The following is a 22,166-nucleotide window of genomic DNA, read 5'->3' as shown; positions in this document are numbered from 1 at the left end:
ATTTTGGATGCTTATTAACAATTTAACGTTAATTTTTGGCGGTCGGCTGTAATTAACTTACAATTTACCTTTGAACTCTACCCTATGGTATAAGGGGGACCCTGATAGGAATCCGGGGTTCTGGGTGGGGGAAACACGGAGACAAATCTATCTCACGACAGGGGGACTGATGGGAAAATTGGTTATGGGTGGGGTAAAACACCGAGGAGGCATTAGCATGTTATTATGGTATTTCCTGCTCTATACAGCATTTCAAACTTTTGCTCAAAAAAGCGGCCGACAAATGAAGCCGACAAATACATTGAAAGCAGAGGATGGAATGACATCCGTAGCGGTGCAAAGGCAAACTTCTCCAACTACTACTATAGCAAAGTCCAGCGTCCTTTGCAGTTAAGCCCCGCCCACTGCTTACGTCATGACTGTCCCTTAGAGCTAATTGGCTGGCAATAGTTTCGAAAAGTTGGTTAATCTGTGGTTCTTTTCTTGTTCATTAATACTGCAATGGTTGTTGTACCGAACTAAAATATGTTCTGCAGATTATCAAAAGGAAACGTTATATTATCCTATGAAATAAAATCTGGAACTGATCTCAATAAAGGTGGTTAAAAAAAAAGAAGGAAAACATGAACAGGTCAGGAGTGTTCCGCTATGCTACAGTGTTGTGTTTCACCTGTGGAAGGAGCATTCACCTGAATACCTGGAGGTGATTCAACAGGGAATGTCTGCGTTCAATTTTACACTTGAATAACTGGACAATGATAATTACGTCTGATATTGTCAAGCGTGTTCACGATTCTACACTTAAACACAAAGACTTTCTCAGAGCTATACAGACGTATATTTCATATTGATTTCAGGAAATTTTACTACATTTTAACAGTCATAAAATCGATTTCATTGCAATCGTTTACACATTCGGAGGGATGACAAGCATTGACTGCACTCTACAAAACCAGTACAGTATATGCCTATGTTTAACTTAAAGTTTTACAGTATAATAGGCTGTACGAGTAGTACTGGATATAATTTGCTGAAAGTTTTACAGTATAATAGGCTGTACGAGTAGTATTGGATATAATTTGCTGAGAATTTTCTTAAGGACGTTATCTTCTTTCGAAATAACAGGATCATAAAAATGGACATAGACCTATACTGTCCTAGCAGTCGTTTTATTGTGGTTGTTGTTATTATTTTTTTTTGTAATGGCGCTGGTAGTTTTGTCTTCGAAAACTTTTCATATGGTGACCTACAACTGCAGAATACTGTGGTTTTGTTGTTCAATGAAACCAGTGAGTGCCGCAAAACCCATCCTGAATTCTCGGACGGCCAAAAGGCTGCCTTGAGCCCAGGACGGTGATGAGAAGGTACTAATCATCTCGGTCACACAACTTCAAGACAAGGTCTTACCAGTGTGTGCCTATTCCTCAATCTGTGAATCCGTAAGTATACACAAGATGTGAGGGGGATATGAAAGCATATTTGAAGGTTCCTTCAATCAAGCATTAGCCTAACTCTTTCCTCATACATCGAAGAGGAAAGAACAGAGGAAAGGAAGCAGACTTCCATTCTCCACTATGGGGAAGCTTCTGCAAGATGACAGGGTGAGAAGGCAATTAGCTCTACCGGCTGGCATTTCCCGAATCGGGAGCAGGGGAGAGGTGGCAGGATGGAAGTTGATGGAAAGAATTGTTGAGACCTAAGGGAAATAGATACTTCTCCTGTTTATTGAATCCATTCCATTCCAGGTCTCGGCAATGGAGGCTGCCAGTTCAGAGGCTCGATTGGTTTCCAGTATCATTTCGTCCAGGCATCAGCAGTTGCAATCTTCCTGAAGCCTAGGACTTCTTAGCTAAGGAGTTGAGGGGGCTGGCTTGAACTCAAGGTCAAGTTGAGATGACTAAGACCCAAGTTCTTAGCCATTGTCCAAAGGACAAGTCAGTGCCCTGGTGGGAACCTTGATTACCGGGGTATCTGGCAAATCTCTGAAAGAGAAAGGCAGAACCAAGAAAAGGTTGAGGTTCCCAACGGGTCGAATAGCCAACTCGGGACTTCTATAAACCGGAGATCCAAATTGGGACAAAGTCCTTCTTCTTAGCACCAGAATTGCCAAAAAAGTGCAGTAGGCAAGACCCTCCGAGGTAAGAAGAATTCATATTCTGTCGAGGCAGGGGTGGAAGCTTGGTGTCTCCACCTGAATTAACTCTTCAAGATAAGAATTCATTAGGTCTGCCACTCTCGGAAGCCAGGACAGGGCAGTCCCTGACACTCGGCCCTCGGAAACTGCAAGGGTTGTTTTGTAGAATGTGATGAAGGTTATTCATTGGGGAGAGGCTAAAGTCCTGTCAAAGGGATCCCTCAATCCGATTCAAAGTTCTCCGAGAACACGGGGGATCATAATTTGAAGAGGAAGACCCTCACTGTTTCAGGATGCGTGAAACTCCTGTGCCTCTCCCTTGGAGGAGACCTTGACAGATCCCATGAAACCCTCCTCAGCTAGTCTGGTTAAATCTGGGAGAATTTGGGGACCGATATTCTTCATCAAAGCACGCCAGACAGTCGAACTAGAAAGAAAATTTTGTCAAAAGCTCCTCTGATGTTCTTCACTAAATGGAACAACCGAGAGGAGAAGAGAACAGGTGAGGAGAAAAGAATATCCCTACCTGTCCTGCCAGTCAAGATAAGCAGAGAGAGGCGGACTCGGTGGCATAATCAACTGAAGGAGATTTTTGCCACAGGTGGGAAAGGAGGTACAAATTGTGCTGTGGCAAAGCGCTCTCGGGAAGAGCAAAAAAGTTCACATCAAACACAGCTGAGCAGGAATCAGAAAAAATCGCAGGTTAGGGATGATCGATCACGAAAGAGAGAAGATTCAGCTGGTTGGTAAATGGCGGACTGGGAGAAAAGGCGGGCGAGCCAGCCAGTGGATTCTGGCAAGCCGAGTCGAGCTGAGCCAGTCTGAAGAAGAAGTGCGACCAGGGGCCGAGCCAAGCCAGGTTGCTCTGAACACAATCGAAACTGGGCAGGCCAAACTGTTTGCTGTGACAATTGCTAGGATCAACTCTAAACTCCTGCATCGAGAACACTGGCCCTCGAGAAGAAGGTTCAATGGGGGAAGTGTGTGTCTGCTATCTTGCATGCTTGAACCTAAAGTTTGAAACAGATGAATGAAGCCCGCCCGAGCCAGTGGCTGAAGCAGCTGGCGGGCAGTATCACAGGAAAACGGCACTCAGACACCCAGGCATCTCAGCACTCAGACACCTGGGTGTCCCAGCAACCAGACACCTGGGTGTCTCGGCTTCTTAGATCGTCCTGTGCCTCTGGAAGGAGAGTGCTCGTGATTCATAGAATTTGAGCTACCCACTGAGACTTCAAAAATCTGAGAGCGGCTGCATTTGTTTCCTAATAGATCGAAAGAGCCAAGCACAGAACCAGTCTTAGAATCAGACTTCCAAGACTGGACAACAGGGCGTGGCCTCAGAGGCCTCTGAACATGGCCCAAAATGCAAGATCCCACAGGAGAATGTGAATCTGGTTCCTGCTGAGGTGGGAAGAGCCAACAGAGACACTTGTCTCCCGAAGAGAGTCAGTCCCTAGAAGTTGTTCAGGACTCCTAAAAATGTGGATCTTCCTGCTTCTTCTGATGTTCAAACCGACAGGATTGAGACACCAGGCTAAATAATCTGAAACAGCACTGGCAAACACTTGGGAGTGCTTGCAGTGCTGGCAGGAAGAGGACGAGACATCTGGGTGCCTGGCCCTTTGATTACTGCTTAAAACTGGGCCGAGGAAAATCTCTCCAGACCAGATCGGGATAACATTTCGATATTCCATAGAATCTCGAGCACTCGGAGCAGCTCAGACTGAATGAGCAGTCTCTAAGCAGCTACCCCCATCTTAGAGGCGGAACCTCTAAGATTCTGGGAACATTTTGAAACTGAGGTCTGAGCGCCTTCATGGCGTTTTGACCAAACACAAAACCCAGGGCTATGCCATCGGTTTCCTAACCGAAGGTTGGGAAGAGCCAAGAGAGACCCACTGCCTCCTCGGAAGGAGGCAGTCGTTCCAAGGGCATCAAGGGAAGAAGCAGCATTCCTCTCCGAAACATCGACGGAGGTCTGTCAACAATTCTAGGACCCCCTTGGACCTCGGGAGAGGAAGGAAACTGCAGCAGAAGAGTTTTTCAAGATAAGATGAAGAAGATTTTTATTACTTCCACATTTTGGCTTCCTTCTCTTCTGTCAGACATCATCTACAGGATGGTGGACCCTGGAACATCGTAAACATGGGATAACCTCCAGGGTAGTCCGGCAGGAACACAATGGACGCAGCCAGGACACCACCACCAGGAGAAGCAGCAGGCATGATCAGGACAGCTGATGCAGGAGCTACAACGGCAGCAGTTCGGAAGGCAGGAACACACTGCAACAACTAAGACAACATCACCTCAACAGGATGACAAACAACATCTTCATAATACATCTTCTACAGGATGTTGGACATCGTAACCACCTGGGACAGCTGGCAGGAAGGAAATCGCCCTTAAAACGATGCCACAAAGCAGCAGGAATGATCAGGACAACCGGATGCTGGGGCCGGAAACGGCACAGGTTCGACAGGGCAGGAGCTATTGCAACTGGCCAGAAACGTCACTTCCACAAGGCGACTTCCTTCCCTTTCACGCCAACATCTTACTACAGGATGGAGGACATCAGTAACCTCCAGGGCAGCTGGCAAGAACAAAACAGAAGCGGCTCCTGGAGCGATCACTAGGAGAAGAAGCACACAATCAGGACATCCGATGCAGGACTGACGTTAGCGGTTCGGAAGGCAGGAGCTACTGCAACGGACAGAATGTCATTTGAAAGTCACCAGCAGCGACCTCCCAGGAGCGATCAGGGCGGCTGCTTCCAGTCAGGAGACCAGGAAGAGCAGCCCAGAGACTGTCGTCGAGCTGACAAGAGCATAACACAGGGAACAGCACGATCCAGATGGACCACAGATATGGAGGAGGCATTGCAACAGCATACATGAAAACCAGCAATGACAGGCTCGATCTACATTGGGGGAACAGAGTGAGCGAACCCACGATGTGGAAATATGTCATCTAATCTGGTTTGTGGTCCGATCCCAGCAACACTGAATGAATGTGGGACTGCTTCATGCGAAATATTCTTTGATATATCCAGCCAACTACTCCACTGTGTCGCGATGCTCACTGTCAACCTGAAAGAAAAGCAAAGATGATTAGTCAGGAGGCTCCTCCCACTACAAGAGGAACTGCCCCAAGCGGGAGGGGTACTCCACTGGTCACCTGATCACTCCCCGCCCAGTCTTCAAGCCTGGCTAAGGCGAGCAAAGAGGGGCGAAGGAGAGAGATCTACTAATGGGGGAAGGAAGAACCTTGGGAAGAGAAAAAGGCAGGGAGGAGGAGGCCACCAAGGTACTTTTGGAAGCGGAACTTATCGGCGATGCCGCAACCTTTCCCACTCGGCCCGCAATTCTCTAAATGAGAAGCAACACTCAGCATCTCCGAAGATCCCAGTGATGCCCCTTATACACGGAGGAAAAATGGAAGCCCAAGAAGGGAACTAACTCTTAGTCCCGATGGATGTAGGGAGTGAAGATATTGCGTCCCAAACTATATCTCCGAAAGTACAGGGGTGCCTTCAGTATTTACAGGAAAGGGCTGCTGGAGAGAAGCATTACCACTTGGTTACGCTTAAGTCAGTTGCAACCAACCTTGGAAATCAAACCCAAGACAAAGGCTACCCAAACCGATGCTTATGCAAGGTTATCACAAATCGTGGGTTTGTATTAATAAATATCAAGCATACCTATATCTTCACAAAAAACAGAAAGATCCCACCGGGATAATAAGAGCTTAATGACAGTCAGGCAGAGATTTAAAACACGTCAGCTGCGCATGGAAAAGTAGAAAGCAAACTAGAATGTTTAATCCGGGCAGGTTATTTATCCCGCCTAACCTGGAATACTTAGTTACTGCCTAACCACCTTGCTCAAGAGTTAAAATCCGTTTCAAAATAAATAAAAGTAATTCATAATGTAAAGGACCGAGGGTTTGTATATTGTTTCGGAACAACTGGATATTGAAACTGTATTGATATTTTGTTATCTGTTCACTAGGATTTGTTTAGTTACAAACCTGTTCACTACGATTTGTTTAGTTACAAAGTTGTTAGGAATGAATTGAATTTAAATAGCCATCAATGACTGTACAGCTTTTCATTTGGAAGTAATTGTAAACTGCTGGTTTAATCAGAAACAGAAAATAGAAGGCAGTTCAGCACAAAGTAGAAAAATAGATGAAACTAAATTTGGCAAAAGAAAGTATAACGTTGGGAGGGTTATAGAGGGCAGTGGGTTTTGGTGGTATACAGTGAAACCAGACAATTTTTGCGTTGTTCCCATTGAAAGTAGGAACTGTAAACTCTAATATCAGTGATCAAAGATTATATTGTGCGGGGACCAGATCGATCGGACTGCTGGAATCATATGATTGTTTAAGTCATGAAAATCTCCACTTAAAAGTTAATCACTCTAAAAATTTCATGGATCCAGTGACCCGGTGCCCATACCAACACCATAAAAATTTTCGGTGGGATGAGCTCGTGACACAACACCTAAAATTACAGATACAGAAAGTACAACTTTGTTGGCTACCTGTCAGTGGCCTATTTTAAAATAACAATTTTTAAAGTAAATTGTATTTTTCCTAACTATACAAACCCGAGGTCCTTTACATTAGGGATTACTTTCGGGCGTAGGCTGGAAACGGCCGTTGAACTTCAAACAAGGATGTAAACATTCCAATTTGCCTTTTGGCCCAGGTACAGATTGAGGGGTGGCATGAGGTGGGCATAAAGTGTAAAGGACCTCGGGTTTGTATAGTTAGGAAAAATACAATTTACTTTAAAAATTGTTATTTGTTCCAACACAATATACAAACCCTCGGTCCTTTACATTAGGAGACTCACTGATTGGAGGGAGGAATCTAATAAAGTCTCTCTGAACTGACTGGAGTTCACCACATTGTCTTCCCTTCCTGGTCGTGAGAGCGAGGAAGGGAAAAACTTCCTCTGACAAAAGATCGGGTTGTAGGAAACAGGATCAGTTGTCAGACTTCTGGGTCCCTTTGCATGAAAGAGGAAACGTCAGTTCATGCAAAGTAGGCTAGGAAGAATTTGACGTCGGATGACAATAAGGCAAATACAAGCATTGGGTTTGTCTTATAGTCATGGTCTCCTTCCTCCCCTTGCAAGAGGAAGGAGTGGGGTTGCTTCTATTAACCTGAACGGAAATAGAATGGGAGCTCCCGTTATGTGCTTATCTGCCTCGACTCGCCCAGATCCAGCTTGTAACGGCACGTCCGCTCCTGCCTGTGGGAAGAGAGCCAGGATGGGGAGAAAGAAGAGAGGCCAGTCACTCAACATTCATTCTCCCAATCACAACCGTACAACATAGGCGAGATGCAACCTGTCCTGTTAGGGGAGCTGGATAAGCTACACAACTTGTTGAGCAGCCACCACAGGACCCAAGGAAAAAGTGTCCAAGGACTTGTGTGCAACATCCCGGAGGTAGAAGGAGGTGAAGGTAGTCTGTTGGGACCACACACCCGCCTTCAGCACCTGCACAACCGACATATTCTTCCGAATGCGAGGGACAGACCAATGCTGCGGACCTCGTGAGCTCTCGGACAAAGCGCACCAGTGTCGTCTTCTCCTGCAGCAGAGTACGCTCTCCTTATTGTCTCACAAAGCCAGAAAGAGATGGTGTTCTTGGACACTTCTTTCTTGGTCGAGCCAGTGCTAATGAAATTTGTTCGACATTCAGGCTGCCAGGTGCCAAGTCCTCTTCAGATAGCGCTGCAGCACTCTAACAGGACACAGTAGCATCTCGTCTGGATCATTACCTACAAAGTCCTCTAGAGAGGGGATTGTGAAGGACTCGAACCGTGCATCAGGGCGAAGGGTTCTGAGTCTTGTCCTCTGAAATCCGGGATGAAATCGATTTAACTGATCCCCATCCTCGAGTGTTTAACCCTGTAAACGCCGAGCCTCTATTTACAAAACGTCTCTGTGTATGCGGTTGTTCGTGAGTTAGTGGGAAGCGGAAAAAAAGTTTTTTCAAAAAATCACAGCACGCTTAGTTTTTAAGATTAAGAGTTCATTTTTGGCTTTTTTTTTTGTCATTGCCTGAAGTTTAGTATGCAACCATCAGAAATGAAAAAATATCATTATCATATATAAATATTGGAATATATGACAGCACAAAAAAACTCATATAATTGTATACAAATCACGCTGTAACCACAACGGTTAAAGCTAATGAGTTAATTTTTTTAGTTGTATTGTACACTAAATTGCGATGATTTTGGTATATAACAAATTGTAAAACAATCAAAGCAACACAGAGAAAATATTATCACAAAATGATGCATGAATCAGTAAGGCTGGAGGAGTAAAAAAATGTTTTTTGGAAAAATTCACCATAAATCGAAATATTGTGCTAGAGACTTCCCGTTTGTTGAAAAAATGAAAGCTAATTGATTGAATATTACTAGACTGTAAGTGTTTTAGCTTACAATTGCAGTTTTCGACCATTTTGGAAGAGTTAAAGTTGATAAAAAGTAGAATTTTTCTATTTATCGTGATTTATATGAAAATATTTCAAAACTGATAAAAGCTACAACCATGAGTTATTTTCTGTTGTATTCTACATGAAATTGCGCACATTTTCATATATAAAACTTTATGTAACGACTAATATAAAACGGTGCAAATATTACGGCAACGAGACAAAAGAATTTCTGAGATGTTAGCCGAGTTAAGACACGTAAGGAAAATGTTTTTTCAAAAATTCACCATAAATCGAAATATTGTGCTAGAGACTTCCAATTTATTGCAAAATGAAGGTAAACGATTGAATATTACTAGAATGTAAGAGTTTTAGCTTACAATTGCGTTTTTTACCATTTCGGTCGAAGTCAAAGTTGAGGAAAGAAGGTTGAAATGAAGGCAGTTAAAGTGATTTATATGAAAATATTTCAAAACTGATAAAAGCTACAACCATGAGCTATCTTCTGTTGATATTCTACATGAAATTGGCACATTTTCATATATAAAAGTTTATGTAACGACTAATGTAAACGATGCAAACATTACGACAACATGACGAAAGAATTTCTGAGATGTTGGCAGAGTTACCCCGATATGGTGAGGCGTAAGAAAAAGTTTTTTTTCAAAAATTCACCATAAATTGAAATATTGTGCTAGAGACTTCTAGTTTGTTGCAAAATGAAGGTACATGATTGAATATTACTAGAATGTAAGAGTTTTAGCTTATAATTGCATTTTTTACCATTTGGTGGGAGAGTTAAAGTTGACAAGGTGAAAGCTTGAAATTTTGACAGTTATCGTGATTTATATGAAAATATTTCAAAACTGATAAAAGCTACAACCATGAGTTATTTTCTGTTGTATTCTACATGAAATTGCGCACATTTCCATATAAAACTTTATGTGATGACTAATATAAAGTTAGTGCAAACATTACGACAACGTGATGGAGTTAAAGAATTTCTGGCGTGGACGAAGGAGAAGAAAAATGTTTTTTTAAAAAATTCACCATAAATCGAAATATTGTGCTAGAGACTTGAATTGGTTGCAAAATGAAGGTAAATGATTGAATATTACTAGAATGTAAGAGTTTTAGCTTTAGGGACAATTGCGTTTTTTACCATTTTGGTCGAGTTAAATGTTGACCGAAGGTTGAAATTTTGGCAGTTATCGTGATTTATATGAAAATATTTCAAAACTGATAAAAGCTACAACCATGAGTTATTGTCTGTTGTATTGTACATGAAATTGTGCACATTTTCATATATAAAACTTTATGTAACGGCTAATATAGAACAGTGCAAAAATTACGACAAAAATGACAAAAGAATTTCTGAAATTTTCGGCCGAGTTACTGCGTGTGGCGTAAGAAAAAGTTTTTTTCAAAAATTCATCATAAATCGAAATATTGTGCTAGAGACTTCCAATTTGTTGCAAAATGAAGGTACATGATTGAATATTACTAGAATGTAAGAGTTTTAGCTTACAATTGCGTTTTTCAGAACCATTTCGGTCGAGTAAAAGTTGATGGAAGGTTGAAATTTTTGTAGTCGACGAGGGTGACTGTGACCACTTGGCACCCAACAGACAATTTGGGTCCTCCACGATGATACGTCCAGTAGGCGTTTGAGGGTTAACATCAAAGGAAAGTCCGTTTGTTTTGCCAACTCTCTTTACCGATGCCAGGGCAAGCAAGAAGACGGTCTTGAGGGTCAGATCAATGTCTGATGACTCTCTAAAAGGCTCATATGGGTGCATGAGTCAGGCTCGGGTTTGAGAGTCACATCCCACTGCACGGGGGCCTGAGATCCCTGGGTGGGCAAGAAGAGTAAGAAGCTTCTCAGTGAGTAGAGAAATCTCGAAAGAGGAGGAGATGTCTACTCCTTTCAGAAAGGCAAGACTAGGCCGAGTGGGATGCGGTTAGCCTTTTACAGCTGAAACGGAGAGAAGCTTTCTCAAGTTAGAAGGAAGACGAGGAAGTCCGAACCTGCTGAACAGTAGCTCTGACTGGAGAGATACCCTTCGAATCTGACACCAACCACAGAAGACGGACCACTTTCCCTGGTATACCGCTGCGGAGGATCTTCTGAGGTATCCTGCCATCTCTGTTGCTGCTAGTGAGCATCCGAAAAAGCCTCTTGCTTGCAAGAGATGGTGGATAACCTCCAGCCGTGAAGACACAGGGAATGCACTGCCAAGTGGAACTGCTCTGCGTGAGGTTGGCGAGAAGGTTGGGCCAGGGGATCTCGGTGCCTCGGAGAGGAGAGCTAGCAGGTCCGGGTACCAAATGGCCTGGGGCCATTTGGGTGCCACCAGAGTCATTCTGAGATTCGGGGTGATCATTTCGGCGAATCTGGCAGAATGGGGAAATATGCGTCAACATTGTCCCACGGGTGTTGGAACGAGTCCTCCGTCAGAGCGGCCCATGGGTCCGACACGACAGAACAGAAGACCTGGAGTTTTCTGTTGTGCGGGTGGCGAACAGATCGATGGCTGGCTGCCCCACAGGTGAACAGCCTTTCAGCTACTTCCTGATGGAGGGACCATTCGGTCCCTACCACCTGGCTCTGGCGGCTGAGCTTGTCTGCCAGACATTCCTTTTGCCTGGAATGTACCTGGCTGACAGCTCTACCGAGTGAGCCATGGCCCACAGTGCACCTGCATTGTCAACTGATGAAGCTGGTGGGACACCAGTCCCCTGCTTGTTGACGTATGCCACTACCGTGGTATTATCTGTTTCATTACAAAGTCTCATCAGTACCCGGAGTGTCCCATCACTCGATCCTGGAACTCCTGGAGGGCCAGGAAGGCCTCCTTGAGTTCCAGGATGTTGATGTGAAGGTGCTTGTCGTCCCGGTGCCACACTGTTGAAGTCAGCAACTCCTCCAGGTGTGCGCCCCATCCCTCGGTCGATGCCAGGTCCGAGAACAGAAGCATGTCTTGAGGGGAGTATGCAGGGATACTCCTATCAAGAGGTTCCTGTTGTCTGACCACCAGTGAAGGTCCTTTCTCACCTCCTCGGAAAGAGGAATGAGGAAGGACTGGGGTCTCTGGACTGGGACCAATACTCCTTTAGTCTCCACTGGAGAGACCGCAGGTGAAGATGCCCGTGAGGTACTAGTTTCTCCAATGACGACAGGTGACCGATGACGACTTGCCATTGCCGAGCTGGTTGCTCCTGTCGTGACAGGAACAACTGTGCTGCCTGCCTGAACTTGCTGATACGAGAGTCCGAGGGAAAGACTTTCGCTGCCACCATATCTATCAGCATGCCCAAGTACTTTGTCCTCTGCTTGGGGGTGAGATCTGACTTCTCCAGATTTACCATAATCCCTAGATCCCGGCAAAACTCGAGGAGACGATTCCTGTCCTGTAGCGAGTGAGAGCTCGCCAGGACTAGCCAGTCGTCGAGATACCTAAGTAGACGTATCCTGTGCGAGTGGGCCCAAGCTGACACGAGAGAGAAAACTCTCGTGAACACTTGGGGAGCGGTCGAGAGCCCGAAGCAAAGTGCCCTGAATTGGAAGACTGACTCCCCGAGGACAAAGCGGAGGTACTTGCACGAGGACGGATGGATGGGTATCTGGAAATACGCATCCCTCAAGTCCACCGTAAGCATGAAGTCGTTCTCCCTGATGGAGGCCAGCACAGTTTGCGCTGTTTCCATCGTGAACCGAGTCTGGCGAATGAAACGGTTCAAGGGTGAGAGGTCTATGACCGGTCTCCATCACCCTGAGGCCTTCTCTACGAGAAAGACGCGGCTGTAAGAGCCTGGAGACTGGTTCGACATGACTTCTACAGCACTCTTGTTCAGCATGGCTTGCACTTCTTGCTGTAGTGCGATGTCCTTCGACGAACCTGGTAGATATGTTTGGAGATGGACCGGAGTGTAGGTGAGGGGAGGCCGAGACTTGAAGGGTAGTAGATATCCTTCCCGAAGGACATCCACTATCCAGGTCTCGGCTCCATGTTGCTGCCACGTTGCCCAATGGCTCGACAGGCAACCCCCCACCTTCAGCAGCTTTTGGGGGGGAACGCCGCCCCTAGCATTTTCCCTTCTTCTTCTTACCCTTGCCCCCTTTACCGGCTTGGAAAGTGGGCTGAAAAGGGCGGGAGTGACCCCCCTTCTCGAGGAAGAAGAAGGCTGGGTGTTCCCTCGGGACCCCTTCGAAGACTGGGACTTCTTAGGGGCTGAGGAAGTGCCAGCCTGGCCCGAAGACCTGGCTTCAGTGGGATGAGAAGACCCGGAGGTCTTGGCCACTGCCTGGTGAACAAGCCGGTCGCTGTCATCGGCACGGCGCTTGTCCACCACGGCGTCTATCAACTCTCTAGGGAAGAGAGAGGAGGAACCCAGCAATGGTCCATTCCGAAGGGCGACTTGGGACCTACGGACCTGGCAAAGCGAGAGAGAACAGCGTCTCTCTGCTTTAGCACAAGGTTTGCCCACAGGTTTCCAGTCTGGTGGTTGAGGTAGGAAATGGCCCTACCTCCAGACTGGCACAGTCTCCCAAAGGTGGAGTCCTCCCCAGGTGCGATAGCGCCCGAGGAAGCAGCTACCTTCGATACTGTGAATGACCACATATCGAGCCAGGAGACTGCTTGGAAGGCCGCCATGGCGGTGGCTTCCAGGGTTGCAGCTTCTTGCTGAGAGAGGAATATGTATTCTGCAGTCAATTGCTGCAACGACAGACCCGGATCCAAATGAGTCAGGTCCGGGTCAACCTGTTTGGTCAGCAACGACCCCTTCCACTGGTGCGTAGAAACGCTTCTGACGAGGCAGAGGGGGGGAAGAAGCTTGTCCGAGCGGCTCGATCGAAGCGAACTGTCCTGCCCAGACACAAGACCGTTCACCTGATCGAGTACCCCCTCGGCAAGCGTGGACCACGGCAGCCCCACCGAAGCCTTGGGTTCCTTCTTGGGTCCCCAGAAGGATTCGAGGCGCGACGGACGATCCACAGACGAGGCCGTGGTCCCTTCCCTGAGGTCATTGTGCTGACGAATCAGTGCGATAACCTCTGCAAAAGTCCTCTGTATTTCGGGGGTGTCCACATCCTGGGGCAGAGGACCCTCGAGTCCTTCCAGAGTGCGGTCCTCCCGAACTACTCTCCCTGCAGGAGGGAGAACCTCGGCAGACCCCCGAGGACCTTCCTGAACTACGCGGGCATAGGACCTGGTCGAGCCAAGGACCGAGCCAGGTGCATACCCCACACAGTAGAACTCTGGGGAGAACAATCCCCAGAGTTCCTCCTCTCGACTTCGCCCCTGGAAGAAACCGAAGGGGCGGAGGGGACAGGCGAGGAAGATCGGGCGCTCCCACTGCCTTTACTGGCAGAACCAGCAGAGGCAGCGGGCCGAGAGCGGTCACCAACCCGCGGTGATGACAAGCCCCTGGGTCGAGGAGACCGCTTCAGCCCAGGTGAAACGATCTCTCGAGGAGAGCGGAGCGGCTCGCGAGAGCCGAGCCGTGCACTCGCCTCCCCCGAGCCAGGCTGGCTGCGCGGACGTGGCCGGGGACTGGGAGGAGTCGAACGCGCGGCTGGCTGGCGCGAGCTTGCGCTGTCCTCTGGACGCGCCCCAGACTTCTTCGAGGCTGGAGCCTCTCGGGAAGACTGAGTAGGGGACTTCTTCCCTACCTCTCCTTGCGTTTGGCCCCGCAGGGCTGAAGCACTGTCCCGGGAACCTGACTTGGCACTTGAAGGAGTGCCAGCAGGAAGAGACGGAGCACCTGCATGCCCCAGCTCTTTCTCTCACCCCATGCCCTGGTCTGTACGGCGAGAAGTGTCAACCGTAACAGACTGGGGTACCCGAGTCTCCTTGGAGACCCGGGTACTCAAGAGCAACTCGCGAACAAGTGTCCGATGCGGACTCGCTGGCCTGAGATGCAAGAAGTTTCTTGGTCTGCACGCCCTTGGCTCCCGGTACCCCTGGCCCGGAGGCCAGGGCAGCGGTTCCCTGATCCGAGGATCGGGAAGAGCCAACGAGAGATCCCACTGCCTTCCCTGTGGAAGGAGGCAGACCCTTAGAAGTCTCGGTACGAGGTTTCTTAGGGGGGGGAGAGGCAGACTTCTTCTTCTTCGACTGCAAAGCCTAGGAAGGAGAAGCGGAAGCAGCAGACGAAGACGACGATGATGAAGATGAAGATGACACCTTCCTAGACCTCTTCTTCTTCTTCTTCACCATCTGCTTCAGGACAGCAGTCAAATCCCCAAGCCAGGAAAGCGCGGCAGCCGACTCAGGAACAGCAGGAATAGCAGGAGGGGCTGCAGCAGAAGGCACATCCCGGGCAGCGACAGCGGAGCTCGGGCCAGCAATTGCCTGGGCAGAGAGAGCCGCGCGTCTATTAGGAACAAAAGTGGGCGGGGCCAGGAATGCAGGCGCCGCCCCTCCCACGTGAAGATTCAAGTCGGGCCGCGCCAGGGTCGATGGAATGGGGATGGAAGCAGACGAAGGGCCGGGCTGGAGAGTCAGACGAGGAACCGTATCCGAGGGCAGGCCATGGTCAGCAACAGTCACATATGGATATGATGATGTCACCATGTAGGAGGGGCCAGCACGCGTGAATGGAGCCAGGAAGCCAGGCGGCAGTGGAACAGCGTGCTGGTCCGCGGATCACGCCGACACTTGGCTGTCCAGGTGTGAAGCCACTGAAATCGGCATCTGGATGAACCTCGAGAAGGTGACGGTTGTCGTAGTGGCTGTCGTTGCCGCGTAGGTCGTGACTGGAGGGGGAGGCAGGGGAGCCAATCCCTCCAGTGCTGAGCCAGGTAGGCCCAGGTGTAGCCAGGATGTGCTGGGATTCAGTGTCTGGCTATCCAGTCCGGGACCTGAAGCAAGAGTCGGGTTAGAAAGCGAAGCCTCCACTCGCTCTGGAGGAAAAAACTCCCCTCCGGAACAGGAAGAGACTTCCGAGAGGATGTCGCGGTCCAACTCTCCCCCACGCCCCTCCACAAACGAAGAAACGTAAGAGGAAGGGGAGGGGGAGTCCTCACCCGAGGGAGAGGGAGCGAGAAGGGGAAGTTCGCCGGGAGGGAGAATAAGCCCGACACATTCGCCACCAACGGAGTCGTCGGGGGCGTATTTCCCTCGGACGACTCCTTGGTAGGCTTACGACGGTAACGTCGCCTCCCTTCGAACTTACCCCATTGCTCGGAGGACCACAAACAACACTCACTACAAGTATCGTCGCGTGAACACACACGCCCCCTGCAAGATGTACAGAGGGCGTGTGGGTCCACGTCGACTCGAGATCTAAAAGAATTGCATTTCTTCCCCCCTACCCCGGGACACACACGCTGGGGATAGGAGGGCTTAGTTGGTTTTTCCATAATTGAAAGAAAAAACAAAGAATTTCCCACCAAAGAGAAGAAAAATTGCTGTCAGGCAGAGAGCGGCGAAGATCAACGTCCGAACGCTACGACGGCCGAAAGCAAATTGGAATGTTTACATCCGGGCAGGCGGTACTCCCGCCTCCCGGACAGTAGTTAACTGCCTAACCACCTTGTTTGAAGTTCAACGGCCGTTTCCAGCCTATGCCTGAAAGTAATCCCTAATGTAAAGGACTGAGGGTTTGTATATTGTGTCGGAACAAATTCATTTTGAGGACCTAAAAACCAGGTTTCACGCGTTCCTTAAGGCAGCGGCGGATCTATACCCTCCACCCCTTTAAGGTCAGTTTCTGTATTTTTCTGGTTTATTTCCACAGTACGGTTTTGTGTGTTTCATAATCACTGTCTCTTGGTATCTGTATTTACAAGGCAGATGTCTGGTACCTTCATGTCACGTCCATTTCATGACGTCACTTGCACATCCCCCGTCTGGCAACTCTCGGACGTCATCCCTACCACCCCGCTCCACGCAACTTGTGAGTTTCGCAATCAAGTATTGGGGACACATCTGCTTTTACCTTGGAAATTGGTTTTTCCTAAAGTTTTAGCGTTTTTGATGTTGAAGTGGCAGACTGTGATGCTGTTATTTATGTCCGACTCTACCTGTCAGTCAATCCCCACCCACTTATACCAACACGTACCTTGTGCATCCACCACCAGGAGTAACCCACCTACCCACAACCTCTCCCTCCTGTGGATCATATGGCTCCCTAAAGGTGGCATATTCTCAGTCTTTACCAGAACTCAAACATGGTGCTTTGTTTACGTATGTCTCCCACCCAGTACCCCGCAATCCCAAAGTCCCCCACCACTGTTGGGTAGAGGTAGGATGTAAACAACAGTTGACCCCCACACGACAACTGCTGCTTCTGCATCAAAGGCACTAAAACTGCAGGGAAAACCAATTTCCAAGGTAAAAGCAGCCGTGTCTGCATTACTTAGAATTACCTAAAACTGAATCAGTTATTTATTTCCAATTTAGTAAATAGGCTAGATATATAACATATATGGAAGAGAATAACACTGGCAACTCCAGTGTGCGGGTGTCCAAGAAAAGCTTCCAAAAGTCAGTCATTTCTCGTCTTCATTCCCCAACTCAACGAGCCTCAACAGCCTAGGCTAGATATTGTCAGAGTTATTCAGGCCTATTCCAAGACTCATCATCAAAGTTAGGGCAGCCCCATCGAAAGGAGCTGTCATGACTCCATGGTGCAGCACCTACTGTACAAGCAGGCCTTTGGAGGGAGGGGGGAGGGGAGGGAGGCTATCTTGGGCCTAGGCTATGCTACCGGGACGACTCTGCTGAGATGACGACATGGCCAGGCTACGAGCCGCCTATCATCTACAGTCCAAGTAGTGAATTTCTTGAAACAGAGGGCAAACAAGTGTCCAATGTGCTTGTGGTAAGAGTGGACAGGGAGAAGGATAATGTGAGCCTTCCCCTCCCTCTTTCCCCCCCCTCCCACACTCACTCACTGACAACACCACCTCCGACCAAAGGCGTCTTCTGCAGCACCTTCAAATTCAACCCTTTCATTCTCTGCAAACATGGTGCCACACACCAAATAAATCATTCCCCCGATTTCTACTTACCATCATTATCTTAGCAACAACCTATGCCGGGTAATGGAATCCTGTGATTGGTAAAAAATCACTGAAAGAACTTTTGTTTACTCTTAGAAGTTAACGACAACAACAACGCTTACTGTACACTAATGCCATCTGACGGCAACCGGACAAAGTTGCTGGGTGCGGCGAGACACAGGCAAATACTATGACTAATTCACTATTTCACTACCTTTTATTAACATGTCGCGTTTCAGATCTAGAAAGAGTCATTTTCTCTTAAACAGACATCCGTAACTTGTTCAACAACACCTGAATAAAATGCCAAAAGAGCCACAAATGATCAACTCAACTGTTAATATAAACGTCTGCGGTAGGAGCCGAGTGTTTATTGTATCCTTTAATTTAGATCATTTTTTTCTTGAATCCATTTCATTTAGACAGAAATGCCTTGTCTTCCACATCTATTTTGGGCAAGTGCCTACAGAGAAGGTTCTTAGCACATTACAGGTCTATAACCCATATCCTATCACAACACTGGCACGATCATTTTCATCTCTCTCTCTCTCTCTCTCTCTCTCTCTCTCTCTCTCTCTCTCTCTCTCTCTCTCTCTCTCTCTCTCTCTCTCTCTCATACACACGTCCTGTCGTTCTTAGTAAACACATATTCACACCCATATGCATGAATATTACACTCTCAATCGTGCTTATCGGTTCGAAGTGTGAATGATCACGGTGATGTGTTTTCTGCTGTGTTCGGAACAGTTACTACGATGTGTAAGTTGAACACATGCAAGTAGCAATATTTCAAGCTTATTTCACATTTTATCGATGATGAATTTTGTAAAAATATCTTTGCCATATTTTTCAGCATTTGAACGTTGTATAGAGAGTTTAAGAGAACAGAAAATAAACAACTCTTAATCAGGTTGGTCGCGTCACTACTGACAATCAATCATTGTATGGGCATATTTTTCATTGTTTATTATACTAGAGATGGATTCCTCCGCTGGCACGGCTATTGAGCGCGTCTAGTAATTAAGAGAGAGAGAGAGAGAGAGAGAGAGAGAGAGAGAGAGAGAGAGAGAGAGAGAGAGAGGGAAGGGGGTGGGGGAGTCACAAGGAAGTTGATTAAGGGTCATTGTAAATGCTTGGCAAGTGATTGAAATAAAGCTTTACCGAACTGAAGAGTGTAGGGGTTTGCGGTTTTAGTAAATTGGTCTCAACGCCACTTTTCAAATACTTCAGTCCGGCTAAGGGCTCGTATTATCTCAAATATCCCATCCCCTTACACCTTACTGCATCAGTCCTGCCTTTTGGAGCTATTTAATGCATCATTTAGCTGTCTTTGGGTTAAGTTGGCTGTATCAGCTCTGACCCCTGCCATAAGGCGGCCAGAAAATAAATCGTCGATAAAGAACCGTATATTGCACATTACAAAAACCTGTCACTATCATATTAGAAACATTGCATTTATTAGAAAACACCAAAACGAAAATACTCTGAAAACAGCAGTTTGCAACCAAATACTCTCGAGGCTTGACTACTGCAGCGTTATATACTACGGTCTCCCTAACTACCTACTAAGAAAGTTGCAAGGAGTACAAAATAGAGCCGCCAGGTTAGTAAATAGTACTGCGTTCCCTTGACAGAATAACCCCAGCACCAATTGAGCTACACTGGCTCCCAGTAAAAGCTAGAATAGAATGTAAAATACTGCTTACAGTCTTTAAAGCACTAAAATATGATGAACCAACATATCTGAGAAACTGCTTAAGCTTCTTTAGACCCGAAATGAATATTGTAATCAGACTTGCAAGTGAAGCATATAGGCTATTTGAACACAGAACAAATAGTAAGTCAGGCGAGAGAGCATTTGTACACTCCGCACCAAGACTATATAACAAAATACCGCCTGAAGTGAAGAGCATACAAGAAGAATGCAATTTTAAAAAGGAACTAAAGACCTTTCTATTCTGCAGGAGCTACGATAGTGACGAGAAAACACTGAAAGACAATTATAAAATATGAGCACCTTATTTTGAAAACGTACAGGGGTCCGCCAGAGGTAATTATCCCTGTGGAGGGCTGTACATAAAACCAAACAAACTGAAACAAAGTGAAAGTGAAAGTTTAATAAAGTTGAAAGAGAGTAGGAGGCCTAGTGTTGACCTCCGGATCCCTTAACCAACAGAAAGAGGCTGCTTTAAGGTCTCAAACCTTAAGTGTGCCATGGCCTTGGGCTGGAGTTCCCTTGCATTAAGGCAGGCTTAGACCCGGTTTCCTCCGCTCATCTGTTTATTCATGTTTTTCGCTTTTGATTTGTCATGAATGATACATACGGTGTCGTGAGAAAATTGGATCCGTTTTTTCTCGATAATCCTTCACAACGTTCAGGATAAGCGAGGGGGAGTGGGTAAGCAGGCGGCAGAGTTCGTGGTTCCCGTTTTTCTGTAAATTTGCTTGTGTGTGTGTGTGTTTTTTTTTTTTTTGTGTGTCCGGCCAGTTGCCTGTATTGTCTGTATCAGGAATATTGGAGAGGCTCCTTTTTAAATAATTCAAGTACATTAACCTATGTAGAAATTTTGAAAGTGAACCGAGGTGACGACGAGATATGCGGAGGGGGAATATATGCGTCTTTCTCGGGGTCATATCATTGAGGTAAAGCTGAGCACTCTCCAAGTCGTCATGTAAGGGCTGGAGATTGAGTGACATACTGGCTGGGTGTTTACTGGTTTATTGGTAGTTCCTTACTGAGATAAATGTACATGTTGTTGTTGTTGTTGTTTTAGATTTAGCTGGCCTTGTGCCAGCACGGGCTCTTGCTCCTAGAGCAGCCCGTAACTCTATGTTGATGATGAGTCTGTGAGATGGGTAGGTTGGATGAAAATTTTATTATGATGCATGAAAGTGATTTTGGTGGGGGTGATTTTTTAAATGAAAAGATTTAACAGGCAAGGTTGCAACCTCTTTGAACCCTAAGGTACCCATGAGATGAGGTTAAAAGTACAATAGCAGTGAGTGTTGGCTAGTGGGAGAGGCCAACAGATGGAAAAAAGAAGAATTAAGTAGTAGGCACAGGTAGCTAGTATGCTAGCTCGTGGTGATCTAAAGCCATATTCCTTGTCCGGTCCTAATTCTTGTGTCTGTATGTGTTTTGTGTATTTGTTGGGTGTTGATTGTGGTGGATGGAATGATAGGGGAGGGAGTGATTTTTAAAAGAGTCAGCATCTAGAGATGAATGGTATGGCTTTTGATTTGTTGTCTGGGCCGGGTCTGTTGTGTCTGATTTAAGAATTGGGAAGGAGAGTGGGTGGTTAAAGGTATGGATTCTTTAGAGTTACCGTGGTGGTGGGTAGGAGCATAGGAAGCCTGCAAATTCATGGATGTTTGTCAGTAGGTGCTTTGTTATTTGGGTGGCTGTTCTTTCATTTCCTTCATAACTTGTTCTTAACTGTTCTGTTTCTGTACAGTCAAGAAGGTAGTGTTCTAGGGGTTCTTCTGGGATTGTTTCACAGTACTTGCATGGTTGAGGGTTATCTACTATTCTTTGCCATGTGCACAGGTATCCTAGCCTTAGCCGGTGGATTATGGCTGCTAGGGCCCGTGACATGTCTTTGGTTATATTGTGTGGTTTCAGGTTTACAGTGTCCATGTACCATTTGGCGGTTGCTTTCCTCCTGTAGTTGGCAGTGTGCTGCTGCTTTGTTTTTCACTTGTGTGAGTGAGGGGGTGATTTTGATACTAATGGTGCTGTGTAGCAACCCACTTTTTGCTAATGAATCTGCTTCTTCGTTTCCTTGGATTCCCACATGGCTCGGAATCCAGTTTAATGTTATTTGCCTGTTCCTGTTTTGATGGAGGCTTGCAATTGCCCATATGCTTAATAGAAGTCTGATGTTTTCTTTTGCTTTTCCTTTTGTTATAGCCTGTATTGCTCCTTTTGAGTCAGTATGAATTGTTGTGTTTCCCTGCCTATGCTGAGAGTCTTCTAGAGCTTTTGCAATGGCAATTAGTTCAGTTTGTAGAGTGGAGGCATTGTGAGAAAGCCTCCAGCATCCTTTGAGGGTTGTTGAGTGGACCCCAGCTGCTGCTGCCGGGATGCTGAGATCTACTGATCCATCCATAAAATATTCATTTGTGGCTGCAGTTTTCCTGATTGCCTCTTGGGCTGCTAGCCTTAGCTGTTGAGCAGTGCATGCTTCTTTGCTTGCAGGGAGGACTGTAAAGTTTATCTTGAATAGTTCAGGCTCCCAGGGTGCTTGTTCTTTGTACTCTGCGATTGGCATGTCCTCCTTGATTGCGGCAGCTTGATTTTGCATTTCTACTCTCCTTAAAGCTGCTAGGAGGTCGCCAGCATATGTCTTGGGGGGGTCTAGTTCCTCGTGAAGCTCAATGTTTTTCTTGATTTCTCTCTTGAGTGGGCAGTTCCTGCTACCTTTCAAGGTTTTTAGCAATATGGATATGTTTCTCTGATCTATTCTGTGCGTTAGAGATTGTAAGTTTGTTTCGTTTCTCAAGACACACAAGTTAGTCCACGTGGGTGCACCTGTGATGAGTCTTAAGGCATTGTTCTGGA

The 22,166-nt window shown here is 46.7% G+C and overlaps 1 protein-coding gene across 2 annotated transcripts in view; it reads right to left on the bottom strand.

The window, feature by feature from the left end:
* Positions 1-17,770, bottom strand: part of Ptp69D (Protein tyrosine phosphatase 69D) — a 752,166-nt gene extending 734,396 nt beyond the window's left edge. Inside the window, exon 1 of one of the 2 annotated variants that reach the window (XR_010849719.1) lies at positions 17,615-17,755. The gene's annotated coding sequence lies outside the window, so the exon portion shown is untranslated. Of the gene's footprint in view, positions 1-17,614 lie in introns of both variants that reach the window. The other variant, XM_067084316.1, reaches the window with a different exon arrangement.
* Between the last annotated feature and the right edge of the window lie 4,396 nt (positions 17,771-22,166).

This window comes from Macrobrachium rosenbergii, chromosome 41 (assembly GCF_040412425.1).
Source record: "Macrobrachium rosenbergii isolate ZJJX-2024 chromosome 41, ASM4041242v1, whole genome shotgun sequence".
Lineage (NCBI taxonomy): Eukaryota > Metazoa > Arthropoda > Malacostraca > Decapoda > Palaemonidae > Macrobrachium > Macrobrachium rosenbergii.
This window is presented reverse-complemented; position numbering and strand designations above follow the sequence as displayed.